The sequence below is a fragment of the Natator depressus genome, chromosome 4 (genome assembly GCF_965152275.1).
Source record: "Natator depressus isolate rNatDep1 chromosome 4, rNatDep2.hap1, whole genome shotgun sequence".
NCBI classification, from domain to species: Eukaryota; Metazoa; Chordata; order Testudines; family Cheloniidae; genus Natator; species Natator depressus.
This window is the reverse complement of record NC_134237.1, coordinates 38,724,495-38,740,666: the sequence shown is the minus strand read 5'-3', so window position 1 is coordinate 38,740,666 and position 16,172 is coordinate 38,724,495. Positions and strand designations below refer to the sequence as shown.

The following is a 16,172-nucleotide window of genomic DNA, read 5'->3' as shown; positions in this document are numbered from 1 at the left end:
TGATGTTTTCTAATACTGAAGCCATATATTTCTTTAAAAAAGGGATTCCTCCTTGTGAACTATGGTTTTAAATCTTTTGCTTCTTTGTAGCCTTTTGACTTGACAAAGGTAGACTATAAAGAGTTAAAATATCTGTGAGAGTGTGTGTGCACTAATATTTCAAGTCTCTCACCCAGTACTTTCTGACTAGAATTAATGATGGCAGGTACAAAATACCCATGCCTTCGGAATACTGAGTACTTCACAGGAGCTCCCATAAATGCAGTCGAGCAGCATTCTGCAGATGGGGCTCACGAGAATTAGGTGCAAAGTGAGAATCCATCTTTGAATAAGTTGCAGCTCACTTTGACATTTGATGGCTTTTTGATAAGGGAAGGGAAACTCTGGTTTTTACTGGTCATAGTGTCTCATTTGATTAGCTGTAATGTCTCCTCTCTTCTGCAGTTGCTAAAACGCTCAATGCTAGCAACCAACAAATTTAATTTTGTTTTTTTTTAAAAAAAAACACACAAAATAGCACAGAATGTCTTACTAGGACTCGGTGAACCATGGCTACAATATGCCCGCCTGTACGCTATTTTTGCAGACTCTTTGGTGTGACTTGGATCAGTTAAAGGAGCTGCAAATGACAGTTGAACTATAAAATTGATTTTGTTTACCAAGTCAATGGCGCAGTTGGCATTTGGTTTCCTTTAATACTGGAGATCTAGATAGATAAATTTTCATTATGATGGCAAGAACTTTATAAAATACCTACATCATCTGCACTGAGTCCATCATGATGAATGTATATTGTGTATACCAAGTCTCACCGATATAAATAACATTTTAAAGGCTATGAGCGAGGGATAGGTTCACTCAATTGCCTAATAGTCCTCTGGGTGCAGCTTAAATAGTAAATACATAAATTGTTATTAATTGGCCTGTGTGGTTCTTTGGGAACCATTTACACTTCAGGATGAATTCAGAATAGGATATAAAATTCACCTGTTACAAATTGCGTTCTTAATGGTCATTGTTGACAAAGGAGTTTGTGGATTGTTTTTTGTTTATAGGAATAAAACTGCTGGAAATGTAGGAAAAACCTTGTCTTGTGTCAATATCTGAGTGAGTTGATGTGCCCGTACAGACTGTGGTGATAGCATCCAGTGGTGCTTGCTCTTCCCTTCTGGAGTCTGTTATCTGGAGCAGGGATTCTGATTTCATTATTGGAGTTATTGCTTGCATTGTGGAGTAAGCCATGTTACTAGGCAATCCAGCTGAACGGAAGTTGTATATAAAGTACTCCTTCACCTTTGCTTTTCTGGCACCATTTCAGTTACTCTAAACTGTACCTAAGCATTGGGGAATAAATGAAAACATGGATAAATTCATCCTGTAAACAAATTCAAGTCTGAGGTTGATAGAATTGTGTATGCTTGCTTCAGGGCTGAATTTTGTCCGGGGGTCATAGGTGTGGAGCCTGTAGCTGGCTGGAGAAAGATCCCCTACTTTTGAGGTACATGTTGGTACCAACTAGAGAGTTGCACACTTCGCTTCTTCAGTAGACCAGTTGGTACGCCCTATGAGAGAAAGCAGCAGCTTCATACTGTATGCTGCCTGTGAGGTATAGACAGACACAGGGGGCACCAGAGAGATTCCTCTCGACGCAGCATTTTGGTGGTGGTTGTGGGGAGTGGACATGGAGATGATGTGGGGAGGAGTTACAGACACTCCTCAGCCCCTGAACTCAGAGCTGCTTTGTCCTTTACCCTCCAGGTACTTGTTAACCTGTCCAGCCACACACCCGTGGACCCTTCTTTTTCCAGAGTCAGTATTTGCAGAGCTTGAGATGATCAACCCAGAGTTCTTTATAAACAGGCTCTGCTCCTCACCCTGCTCATCTTCCTCCCTCATGGTCCCTGCTTTCTCCTGCGGCTCTCCAGTCCCTCTCCTTCGGGTCTCTGCTTCCCTCATCACCATTGCCTCACCTTCTCTCCACTCCCACTCTTTCCCTGCTCCCTCCAGGTCCCCACTTTCTCCCCCCCGCACACACAATTCCCCCCCTCCCCCCCGGCCATCAGTGGTCCCTGCTTCTTTCTCCCCATGCTGTAAGGCTTTTTTATGTCTGTTAGATCCCTGGCTACACAGTCTCCCCATGCAGCAAATTAAGCTGTTGCTCAGATAGGTATAGGCAGCAGCAAGGGGTGTCAGAGAGATTTCTCTGTCTGCAGCACCCAGCAATCGGTAGCTTGATTTTCCTCTAAACTAAACTAAGCTTTTCGGATTTCCCTTCAATTGACTGGAATACTCCCTGAAATTTTGTAATTGATTGACAGTGGTGTTCAAAAATTATCATGTTCCATACAGACAAACAGAAATGCCCTCAGGTGTAGGGCTCACTTTACTTGGCCAATGGCATATGGAGATGTAGGGGAGAGATCTTGGAAGCTAAATGTAGACTATGAGGTAGAAGCGTTGGGTCCAGGGTCTCAGTGATAGCTTTCTCTGAAATGCTTCTGGTCCCACATGCAGGTCCAGCTTAGCAGAAGGAACTGCAGAGTCTCAGTGCATGGTTGAGAAGAGGAATTTAAGTTTATTAGGCACTGGAGGGTATTTTTGGGAAAGAAAAGCATATACAGAGGTTTTTGGGATATTCCTTAATCAAAACAGAAGCTAACTGCTGGCATTGTAAAATAAATAAGATATTGAGGGAGTATTTAAACTAAGAGCTGAGGGAATGCTGGCACAAGCTGAGGAGCACTAAATTTGGACAAAGACATCTGTTAAAGGCATCTGTAATACAATGGTGTCTGAGTAGCCAGCAAAGAGTAGGATACAAATTACAACTGAACTAGTGCAGAGACAGGATCAGAACAGAGGTAAATTCTGTAAAATCATCAAGGTGTCAGATTAAGGAGTTAAATAAAAACAGGCCCCTAGTCAAGAATAAAAACAGCAAATGCCTGAATGCAAATGCAAGTTTTAAAAGCAAAAATAAACAAACTAGAATGCCTTGCAGTAGACAAGGACCTTGACAGAACAGTCATTACAGAATCTTAGTGGAATGACAAAAGCCAATGAAACACTGTTATACTTGGTTATAAACTACATAGGAAAAACAGACCAGGCCAAAGAAGCAGGGAAGTAGGGCTGTATCTAAAGGATTGCACAGAACCTATCAAGATGACAATTCTGAGTGGAGAGGAGTATACAGCTGAATCTATGTGGATACAAATCCCAACCTGTACTAATGTAAATATTAGTAGGGCAATACTACCAGCCTCCAGACTAAAAAAAAAAAAAAAAAAAATTCAAAGAGGAAGTAAAATCTAACGCATTGATGATAATGGGGACTTCAACTACCAACATATAAAATACTGAAGACACAGTTTAGGGAAATAATTTCTCAGCACTTCAGTTATAGTTTCTTAAAGGCTAGTTGTGGAGCACACAAGAGGAGAGGCTAATTCTTGACTAGTTTTAAGTAAAACGCAGGAGCTATTTCAAGTGACAGTAGCTGAGCCACTAATAGTGACCACAGTGTATTTAGGTTCAACATTCTAGGGGCAGGTAGGGCACCAAAAAGTGACACGGAGACATTAATTTGAAGTAAAATTCTTAAAGGTGGCATGGATACTACTTAAACAAATCCCAGTAACAACCTCAGAGAGTATATATATATTGCCGCAGAAGAAGGGAATCAGAAAGACTCAGCCTATATGGCTAAATGACAGGGTTTGAGAGGCTATTTGAGCCAAACAGAAATCCTTCAAAATTTGGACTTCTGATCCTAGTGAAGCCAATAAATAGGAGTATAAATTATAGCTGGCAATAAGTAATAGGGAAAATGGATTCCTAAGAACAAGTAGCTAACAGTGTAAAATGAATAAGAAGTTCTTGAAGTACATCAGAAGCAGGAGGCCTCCTAAAGAATTGGTGGGGGTCATCAGGGCTTTAAGGGAGTAATTAAGGAAAATAAGGACATTGCTGAGACTCTAAATGGTTGCTTTGCCTCAGTCTTCACTGACGAGGATTAGGAAGATACTTACCCTGGACCTGCTCTTTTCTGGTAATAAAGATGATCTACTCTGAGATTGAGGTGACAGAAGTAGTAGTGCTGGAGTAAACTGATCATTTAAAATGCAATAAATTACCAAACCCAGGAGTTGTAAAGGAGCTCAAGTATGAACTAGTCGAGCTGCTAACAGAAAATGTTAAGCTGTCATTGAAAAGAGCCACTGGTCCAGAGGATTGGAAAGCAGGAAATGTTGTACATATATTTAAAAGAGGTTCTAGAGGTGAGCTGGGAATTATAGATCAGTAAGTCTTAAATCTTAAATCTGGAAACTGGTTGAAAGGAAAATTAAAAACAGAATAACAACTGGACTTTTTTTCTCCCTTGCCAAAAGGCTAATTACTGTAGACATTACAGTATCTTATTTATACTAACTCCTTATTTATTATTTCACAGACAAATCAGTTCTTTATCTTCAATATCTTGATTTGGATGATCTGTGAAAAGTATTTGTTTGTGATAGTTTTTTGAGAATACGCTGTCATTGTTTGACAGGACTTATTTTTAGCTGGCACTGTTTTAGCAACAGACTGTAAAAATAAACGTAACTCTCTGAGTTATCATCATAGACCAGACCCTACACAAGTTTGTTCTGGAGATGTATGAATGTTTCCAAAGCCTGGATAAAGCATGTGATCTTTGTTTAACATTTAATGCTGCTTGCTATTAATATTATTTTAGAGGAGTATTTTACATTTTTAAAAAGCAAACGTTCAACAATTCAAAAAAATTAAATATAAAGTTTTCAGTGTTTATAAATATGGGTGATTTAGTTTGTGTTTAGAATTATTCTCTAATAACTAATGTGTCTTGCCCTGTTTTACAACACTACCTAATTTTAATTTGACTTCATTTACAGAAATATTTGCTGGTGAAAAAATTATTTAAAAATAATGTGCAATTTTCTTCCTTTCAAAACAGTAAATCTGCTGGTATTTGACAAGATTAGCATGACATAACCATACAGAACTATAGTACATTAAACAGATACTTGAACTTTAACCAGGAGTCCAGGAGTGGCATTGTCCAAGGAAAACCCTGAAATCAGGAATGGAGTTATCTCCCATAAATGAAAAAACAGTCTCTGAGCTGGAAGCTGGTCAGTTTTTTCAGTTAGAGAAATTTGGAAGAAATTATTGGCCTCAGTCTAGTTGGGCTGGAAGGAAAAGCCATGTTTGTGGCGATGGAAAGGATTAATAAACTAACTTTGAGAGAGACCATCCCCAGTAGCTTTAATTAGAAAGGTCCAGTGCTTCAGTGCTGTTAAGCTAGAAGAAGGTAGGTATCCAGTAAGGTGAGTGGTAGTAACCGGCTGTAAGGAAGGTAAGTGGTAGACATATGTTGTAAACATCATCATTTTGTCAAGAGCAAACTTGTAATGGCTGTAGCTGATTTTAAACAGCAAAGTAAATCTACAGTGCCTTTTGCTCTTCCTGTTTTTTCTAAATCTTTGCAAAGAGCACAGAAAGCAGCCCAGCTCCAGAGTTGTTACTATTCAGCCTCAGTGGGTAGAGTCATATCAGTTGCCTTTGGTAAAGCTAGCCGGCTTGTCACAGATCACTCCACTGCCAGGTGTGTCAATACTGCATCCATTCATTCACTGCTCATTCCCATCTTTCATCCTGGAGACTTAGGAGAATCCCCACAAAATCACACCTCTTTGGGTGCAGTCTCCCTGGCTTGTCTTAAAATAAGCAGCAGACTTAATACAAGAGCTCTGCTGTGCTCCGGGGAGTGGAAGGAACAGAGTTGTTCTGAGAGTCAAATGTTCTATTGTCTTCCCAGGTAATGAGGTCGGAACAACTCTGTCCGAAAGGGACTGGCTATCTTATGGGTAATGTTCCTCCAAACAGATATGATGCAGACAGAGAATTAGAGCTGAAGGATTTATTAACACTATATAGAAGGCTAAAATAATAAAACATAAGATGGATGGAATAAACAGAATTCACATGACTAAGTTGTCCATGCTACTTGAAAGCTTTGTCATAGCAGAAGATAATAAGCTTAAGAAAACTTTCTGAAGGACTGGAAGGAAAGTTGCCTATCTAGCTATCTGTCAGTTTATTTTAAAATGTCATGCCCTTTTTCATATTGGTTTATATGGCAGTTGACTAGTGACTCCAGCATGTGTTTGAGGCATTACATCATTAAGAGGCCTCTCCTCACCCTCACTGTTACTCAAGAGTCTAATGCTAAAGCTTATGTGTGTTCTCAGTTAGGGGAATCTGACCTTTTCCTATATGCAGGAAATTAATTTGTCTGCAGTAGAGTTTGTCTCTGGGTTATTCAAGATCTCTTCACATCACTTGAATTCAAATGAAGGTATCGATCATGCAGAAACTTCCCTCCCTCCAGTCTCTTGACTAAAGATTCCTTCTTTCACACTCAGATTCTAGAACAAAGGCAACAGCAGTGGAACCAGGGACCATGTAACCTATGAGGACGTGTCTATTCAGTTCCATTTTCCCTTGTCACAATCAGGATCTGAGACTCTTGTTAAATTGTGAACATTTCCAACGTTCCATTCTCCTCTTCAGGTTGATGGCTGACTCCTCAAGCCTTCACAAAGGTGTTGTTAGTGGGGGGTAGCTTCTCAAAGCAAAGTCTAGGTCCTCCCTGTCCTCCGGGATTGGCACATCAAGATCCTTATCACAGAGCTTCTCTCTAGTGCTGAAGAAAATAAGGGTGATCCAGTGGATATAATGTACTTGGATTTTCAAAAAGCCTTTGATAAGGTCCCTCACTGAAGGCTCTTAAGGAAACTAAATGATCATGGGATAAAAGGGAATGTCTTCTCATGGACCAGTAGCTGGTTTAAATGATAGGAAAGAAAGGGTAGGAGTAAATGATCAGTTTTCATAATGGAGAGAGGTAAACAGCAGAGTTTTTCAAGGATTTGTGCTGTTCAATGTATTCATTAATGACCTGGAAAAGTGACAAAATTTGCAGATAAGAAATTTTCAAGATAGTTAAGTCTGTGATATTAGACTGTGCAGAGTGACAGAGGGATCTCACAAACCTGGGCAACTGGGAAACAAAATGGCAGATGAAATTCAGTGTTGACAAATGCAAAGTAATGCACATTGGAGAAAAAAATCCTAACTGCATGACTAATTATGATGGGTTCTAAATTAGCCAGTACCACTCAAGAAAGATCTTGGAGCCATTATGGATGGTTCTCTGAAAACTTCAGCTCAGTTTCAGTGCAGCAGCAGTCAAAAAGGCAAACAGAATGTTAGGAACTTTTAGGAAGGGATAGGAAAAAAAGATGGAAAGTATAATGTCACTATCTAAATCCATTGTACGCCCGTGCCTTGAATATTTGGTGCGGTTCTGGTTGCCCTATCTCAAAAAGAATGCAGTGGAACTGGAAAAGAGAACAGCAACAAAGATGATCAAGCATATGGAACAGCAGCCACATGGGAGAAACTAAAAATCTTAGGGCTGTTTAGCTTAGAAAAAAGATGTTTAAGGGGGGGTAGGAGAGAGGTCTATAAAATCATGAATGGTGTGGAACAAGTGAATAGAGAAATGTAATTTACCCTTTCCCACTATCCAAAAACCAGGGGATGAAATTAATAGGCAGCAGATTTAATACAAACAAAAGGAAGCACTTTTTCATACAATGCACAATTAATCTATGAAACCCATAGCCATGGGATGTTGTGATGGCCAAAAGCATAACCAGGTTTAAAAAAGAAAAGGAGTACTTGTGGCACCTTAGAGACTAACAAATTTATTTGAGCATACGCTTTCGTGAGCTAGAGCTCACTTCATCGTACTCCTTTTCTTTTTGCGAATACAGACTAACATGGCTGCTACTCTGAAACCAGGTTTAAAAAGTAATTGGATAAGTTCACAGAGAATAGGTCCATCAATGGCTACTAGTCAAGATGGCCAGGGAAGCCCCCGTGTTTGGGGCAACCCTAAACTTCTGACTGCCGGAAGCCAGTAGGGGAAGACACAGTTGGATCTTTCCAAAATTGCCTTGTTCTGTATTTTCCTCCTGAAGTTTTGGTACTGGCTACTATTGGAGACAGGATTCTGAGCTAGATGGACCATTGGTCTCACCCAGTATGGCAGTTCTGATGAGAGTTGCCATTTATACACCTTATCTTCCCAGCATACTTTGCTGCTGAGCAGAAACCTGGAACAGAGTAGTGCTGATCTCAGGGATTTCCTTTACAGCATACACTCTCCCAAGTCCCAGTTTGGAAGGTGGTCCAGAAGCAGTGAGAACTGTGGTCCTCACTAGAGTCTGGGTTTCCTAATCGGTCAGGAGAAACACTTTCTGGAGCGTACTGTCTATTGGGCCACAAAAGTGCCCTCTATCAGCTACAAACTTGCAGAGTCAAAGTGAGCAAAGGATGTGGCCCTTAGAGTTGTTGAACCATGGATGAAGATAGATGAATACAGTCTAAAGCATAAAAAGGAAAGCTTTTTTCTGCAAACTGGATCATTCTAGAGTTTTATCTGCTGTTGTGGTGACTGATGACGAATATTTTATTTTAACAGTCAATAGAGATTATGAAAAATCTTGTTAAATTTACTCATTTATTGGTTGGGGGGCTGATGAGGGTGCAGAGGAGAACTCCCCTTTGAAGAAATTGTTATCTTTAAGAATATTTTTGGAGCCACACTTGCCGGTTTTTGTTAAAGTATAAAACAGGTATTAGTATCCCTCCTAAGCCATAGAGAGGCTTCTGCTTTGGCTGGAATAGGTAAACAGGGGAGTCCCATATAATAATCATAAGCGTTCTCATCATATAAAATACCAGTTTCATTTCTTGACAGATTAAAGGCCCTATTTATCAATCAGAATGTCTTTCCTATCATGACAAATCTAAGCAAATTTAACTGTGCAAAAGAAAGAATAGGGAAATGAGAGAGTAATAGTCACCTGAGTAGCAACGTGTTAGTTTGTTTATATAATTTAGGTTACTAAGAATAAAATTATTTGAAGTTTTTAGATAAGATCTGTAACTTAAAATAGCTATTGGAATAGCCTCTTTCCCTGTGCATGTGAATTTCTCTATGCAGACGTCACCATCCGGAAAAGGGATAAGATTCTCCTCTTCTTCACTTGCCAAAGTTGATCATAGCAACAGCAATAAATTAAACAATGTAACGTTGTGCAAACTCTGACATTAAGCCTTAAGGGACATGACTCAGTTTCTAAGGTAACATTATACACTATGAGCAGAGTGTTTGACACGCAGTTTTTAGTAGGATCAAGATGGAAAGTTTACAGCATGTGCTTTTAAAACTGAAACGATACTTGACCTCTTTTTGTACATTTTATTTATTGCTGCACACTTCTTGCACCATAAGTTTGATTATAATTGCCCTCTAGGATGAGTTTCCGTAAAAGGGATTGACTTCTTTTGAAGCTGATGAATAAGCAGCTGACCTGGATTTTATGGTCTGGTGTTTTCATTTTATTGGATTTTTCCTTTCGGTCACACATGCTTCAGAAGAGTTTAATATGTCATTTGTTACTCTAGGAAAAGGTGTCTTTAGTGGTTATACTTGACTGTCAGATACATATTACATCAGACTGCATTTAGGGCCAGATCATGGCTGGCACTACCTCAGCTCTGCAGGAAAGTAAGCCCCCAGTCCGTTAGGGTTTTAGCTGCATCTTGGCTCCAGTTGCAGTGGGGAAGCAGGTCCTGTGGCTGCTATTCTCCTTGGAGAAGGACTGGGAATGGTTGGCCAACAAAGCCAACAGGGCATGCTAAGTAATCCACACAGGTACAGGGTGGTGCAAATTACTCCCCTGGCCCTAGAGTAAAGGGGCATCAGGGAAGACTGTGACTGTGTAACAATTCCTTCACAGGGCTCCTGAGATGGTGGTTTAGCTCCACGCTGCCCCTTACCTCATTCAAGCTCTTAGTAAAGTGTAGCAGAAAGGAAAGCAGGTGAAACATTTCAAATGTCTGTAAAGTGCATGGCATGATGGGGCCTTGATCCTGTTTGGGGCCTCTGAGTATCACTTCTGAACAAGTACTAATAAAAAGAGAACTCAGTTATAAATCACTAATCTTACTAGATATGGTGCTTTTTAAACTGACAACCAATTTTGATATCAAAGCCACAAAGATTAAGCTGCTACTTTCCAGGGGAAGGACTCTTGAATTAATGTCTCTTTAACAACATTTGCTCAAACATTTTGATACTGGAAACAAATACATTCTTCTGTATTTTCTTAATCATTTTATTCTTCTTATTCTTGCCAAATACTTAAGTGGCAGATGTAAATGATCACCATTGGCCATGTTACTGTAACTGGCCTTATGCAGGTGGAGCCTTCTTTCACTTCATTCTCAGTTCCACTACCCCCCAACAGTTTCTTCCACTAGGAATGGGAATCCAATAGCATTGGCCTTCAGGTCACATTTTCAAATCATCCACCGCTGTTTAAATCACTGCCATGAAACCTGTCTCTAGTCTTTTAAGTACAATTTACTATAAAGAAATATCCTACTGCTATTATAAAACATTCTCTGGCATGGCACTATGTACAGTCAGTCAGTAAAATATAGTTTCCCTAACCAAAATCTTAGTACTAGTCCCTCGTAATGAGAAGACCAAATCCAAAAGAGAAACAATTCAGTGTCTGCAACAGGAAACAAGGAGCGAAAAAATCTTCCATTTATCAGTCCTCTGATGCCATAATCCTTAAATCAGGGATGACTGCTGTCTCAAAAAATCCTGGATATCCACGGAAGAAGGAAAAACATACACCTGACATCTGTAGCATGCCCTTATACTAACAGGCTACTGCATAATGAGATCCAACTTCATTTTTCATTCTTTCTGGAAAGGCATTAATGACTGTTATGTACAACCCTCTTCTTATGTAGCATCCAGTCCACGTGAAGAGGTACTCTTAAACTCACAAAGCTACACTTAGATTTATTTGCAAGCATAAATTTGTGTTCCTCCAGCCTAAAAGCATAAAGAGCATATTCCACAACCACCGCGTGGAGTGTTGCTTGATTGGCTATCTTAGGGGTATTCCACAACCCATTAGAAATGGTAACAGCTGTGTTTTGTGTTTAATGGTCTTTGACCTTCATAATAGAATTAATCTGTTGGTGTATCCATTATGTTTGCACATGTATTGGGTTGAACCAGTATTTCACATTGTGTGTGTTCCCTTTTTCCAAGATTGCCAAGTATCTGATAACTCTGAGGGAAACTGACACAGATACTTGCATAGAGCAGACAAAAGAGACTTCATCTTTGTCGTGAGGAGCCAGCAATGTTGTTACTTGCAGCTCAAACTCTGAACTGTTCGTTCTTCTTAGAAGCGCTTAGGGTCCACATGTAATGCTGGAAGGGCATAATGAATGGGGTCCTGCAGGGATCAGTTCTGTGTCCAGTTCTGTTCAATATTTTCATCAATCAGTTAGATAATGGTATAGAGAATACACTTATAAAGTTTGCAGATGATACCAACCTAGGAGGGGTTGCAAGTGCTTTGGCGGATAAGATTAAAATTCAAAATGATCTAGACAAACTGGAGAAATGGTCCGAAGTAAATAGGATGAAATTCAATAAGGACAAATGCAAAGTACTCCACTTAAGAAGGAATAGTCAGTTGTACACATACAAAATGGGAAATGACTGCCTAGGAAGGAGTACTGTGGAAAGGGGTCTGGGGGTCATAGTGGATCACAAGCTAAATATGAGTCAACAGTGTAACGCTGTTGTAAAAAAAATAAAAGCAAACATCATTCTGGGATATATTAGCAGGAGTATTTTAAGCAAGACACGGGAAGTAATTCTTCCCGTCTACTCCGCTCTGATTAGGCCTCAGCTGGAGTATTGTGTCCAGTTCTGGGCACCACATTTCAGGAAAGATGTGGACAAATTGGAAAAAGTCCAGAGAAGAGCAACAAAATTGATTAAAGGTCTAGAAAACATGATCTCTGAGGGAAGATTGAAAAAATTGGGTTTGTTTAGTCTGGAAAAGAGAGGACTGAGAGGGGACATAACAGTTTTCAAGTACATAAAAGGTTACAAGGAAGAGGGAGAAAAATTTGTTCTTAACCTCTGAGGCTGGGACAAGAAGCAAGGGGCTTAAATTTCAACAAGGGCGGTTTAGGTTGGACATTAAGAAAAACTTCCTAACTGTCAGAGTTGTTAAGTACTGGAGTAAATTGCCTAGGGAGGTTGTGGAATCTCCATCATTGGGGATTTTTAAGAGCAGGTTGGACAAACGCCTGTCAGGGATGGTCTAGACTCTAGATAATACTTAGTCCTGCCTTGAATGCAGGGGACTGGACTAGATGACTTCTCGAGGTCCCTTCCAGTGATTCTATAATTCTATGTAATGGTCTGCATAAAATAAAATAAATACAATTTTGAAGAGAGGAGCACCTCCTCTCACTACATTTACTGCTGTAAATGGCACTAAAGCAAATATTTGTCAATTTTTGTGCTGTTTATGAATGGCTGTCTGTATGTGAAACAAATCAAAATTCCCTCTCTCTCTAACTCAGATTTCTGTTTTATTGTGAAATTTCTGTAGCCATTAGAGCTAGACTACATCTAGCTGTTACTTATTACTCATCACTCCTGTATACAAGCTTCCTGGAATCTGCCTCTTTGTCTTATTATTTACTGTTCTATATTGTGGTAGCTCCTAGGAGCCCCAGTCATGAACCAGGACCCCGTAGTGCTATGCTCTGTACAAATACAAAAGAAAAAGGCAGTCCCTGCTTGACTTTTGATTGTTTAGAAGTGCTGACATTTTGAAGGTCTTGTCCCCCATAGTTTCTTGATTATCATCTCACATTCCAATTTCATGCTCTTACTTATATCATCAGTTAATCCTGACTGCTGACCTTCACTTGAGATGCAGCATGTTACTACATTCAAATAAGAATCAGCACTTCAAAGCTGAGAAGTAGCTGGAGAGCTCTTTCTTATTAATGCTTAACGTACCCTGTTTGGAATCCATAATCATAAAAATATGTAGTGCTCTTCCTTAGTGTCAATACTGAGCATTTTAGATTTGCTCTGTCCAGTTGGTACAATATTATTGTATTAAATAAATTAGCTGATCTAAGTAGGAAAATTGTCTCTGTTTTCTACTGGAAACGGTGGCTCAGTCATTATACGAATAGCATATTAATGTTTATAACAGTATACAATTTACAGGGAGAAGTTACTTTTTAATACTCCTTTGTACATTTTGAGATTTGATCTTGCATTTCCTGGTTACTCAGTGTATTATGCATCTGCACTATACTGCCTGTCCAGTTTAAGGCCATGTTTGCAGCCCCCATCAGGAAGGTGAGAGTTATATCTCAGTAAAGACCTTACAGGGCTGGATCAGGCCCCAAATTGCTTCAGATTAAATCTTTGTAGGAATGGCACCAAGAACACTGATAGCGTTCGACATATAACAAACAACAATAATAGGCCAAATCAGTTCTGGCTTCAGAAGGAATTTTGTCTGGAAAAAAAGCTGCAAGATAAAGCACAAAGGGAAATACTTGTCTTTTACACTTTAATGTGAACCATTAAAGCCAACTCCAAACCCAAGGATTGTTTGTAAACTAGTTAATCTTTCCCAAAAATAAATTACAATTAATCTGTCAAAAACTGTTGTGAGATATATACTCCAAAAACATGTATTTAATTGAAGCAACAAAACACAGAATTATGTATTTTAAAGTTCTGACTAATTATATTGAAATAAAGTTTCACTTCTGCTTAATTTAAGAACATGATGATGGTCAGACTGGGTCAGACTAATGATCCATCTAGCCAGTATCTTGTCTCTGACAGTGACCAATGCCAGTTGCTTCAGAGAGAATGAACAGAACAGGACACTTTTGAGTTACCTGTGCCTGGTCATCCAGTCCCACCTTCTGGCAGTCAGAGGTTTAGGGACACCAAGAGCGTGGGGTTGTGTCACTGCCCATCTTGGCTAATAGGCATTGATGGAGCTGATCTCCATTAATTTATCTCATTCGTTTTTAAACCAGTTATACTTTTGGCCTTCATAACATCTCATGGCAATGAGTTCCACGGGTTAACTGTGTATTGTGTGAAGTTATTCTTTTGTCTGTTTTAAAACTTCTTATTGTACTAATCTATGGATTTTGATTTGAGAACCTACATTTTTTTCTGTAAACTTTGTTCACAGATGTCCTTTTTTTTGAAACTTTATAAACTTAAAAGTATAAAAGTAGTAAAGTTTATAAACTTTATAAGCATATCCATTTATACATCAGTCTTACAATGTTCTTGTAATGGGTTGGATCACAGAAACTCCCTCGGGGACTGCCACCTGATGTGTTGAGACTACTTCTGCCCCGCTTTCCCTGCCAGCTTGGGACTTCAGTGCCCTGCCTGGTTTGAGCCAGACCCACTAGCCTGCTGCAAACCCAGACCCAGGTCTGAACCATGTCTCTTGAAAGCTGCAGGCTTAACTGAAAACAGCTTAAGAAGTGTTCCTGTCTCTAACACTCAGATGCCCAGCTCTTAATGGGGTCCAACCCCCAAATAAATACATTTTACCCCATATAAAGCTTGTACAGGGTAAACTCATAAATTGTTCGCTCTCTATAACACTGATAGAGATGCACAGCTGTTTGCCCACCCCCCTCGCCGAGGTATTAATACAGACCCTGGGTTAATTAATAAGTAAAAAGTGATTTTATTAAATACAAAAAGTAGGATTTAAGTGGTTCCAAGTAGTAACAGACAGAACAAAGTGAATTACCAAGCAAAATAAAATAAAACACGCAAGTCTAAGCCTAATACAGTAAGAAAGCTGAATATACATAAAATCTCATCCTCAGAGATGTTTCAGTAAGCTTCTATCACAGACTGGACACCTTCCTAGTCTGGGCACAATTCTTTTCCCTGGTACAGCCCTTGTTCCAGCTCAGGTGGTAGCTAAGGGATTTCTCATGATTGCAGCCCCCTTTGTTCTGTTCCACCTCTTTATATATAATTTGCATAAGGTGGGAATCCTTTGTCCCTCTCTGGGTTCCCACCCCTCCTTCTAAATGGAAAAGCACCACGTTAAAGATGGATTCCAGTTCAGGTGACATGATCACATGTCACTGTAAGACTTCAATCCCTCATTCCTCCCAGCCTGACTCACAGGAAGGCCTGCAAGTAAACAGAGCCATCCACAGTCAATTGTCCTGGTTGAGGGAAGCGATCAAGATTCCAAACCACCATTAATGGCCCACACTTTGCATAACTACAATAGGACCTCAGAGTTATATTTCATATTTCTAGTTTCAGCTACAAGAGTGATACATTTATAAAAATAGGATGACCACACTCAGTAGATTATAAGCTTTGTAATGATACCTTACAAGAGACCTTTTGCATGAAGCGTATTCCAGTTACATTATATTCACACTCATTAGCATATTTTCATAAAATCATATAGAGTGCAACGTCACAGTTCTGTCTGCTGTCTGTAGCTCTCTTGAACATGGAATATTTAAACTGAAGTGACAATAATGTATGACCTCAAAAGAGCTGCACATTAGTATGGTTCCCCAAAAAACACTCCTGGGGCTAGCTGCATTCTGCTCAGTAAGGAGGTACCTGTTCGGAGATGTTCTCATACTTTGGAAACAGTTATCTAACATGTCTGTGTGCCAGTATCCTAGAAAAGCAGATTCCCCCAAAACAGGTGATTTCAGAATGGCATGTTACCCTATATGTTTGTCCACTGAGCGATTTTTTCCTGGTGAAAAGGCAGCTTGTAATATATAGCGTGACTTGATACGTTGATAATGGATCTAGTAGTGTTGAGTAATTTGTGATTGACACGCTTGCAAGGAGGGTTTTGAGAAATACGTGGCAATTCTTGTTCACGTGTGTTGCCAAAGATTTTGTGTTTCTGTCAAATACAGTCAGGCTTCCAAAGTGAGGGCCAAGCAACTGCACAAGCTTAGAAACTCATACCTAGTAATCTATGTGCATGAATGTTAGGTGCACCCAAATGTATGTATGGAATTGAACTAATTTTGAAAGTCTGGCTCCTAATGCTAATTTTTCACTATAGTTATAGGGTTGAGATTATTATGTCTGATAAAGGAACATCTTCCCTGGAAGCCTTCCCTGA

The 16,172-nt window shown here is 39.6% G+C and overlaps 1 protein-coding gene across 2 annotated transcripts in view; it reads left to right on the top strand.

Moving 5' to 3' along the window:
- SEC24D (SEC24 homolog D, COPII coat complex component) overlaps positions 1-16,172 on the top strand; it is a 93,842-nt gene that overhangs the window by 31,968 nt on the left and 45,702 nt on the right. The window lies entirely within an intron of this gene.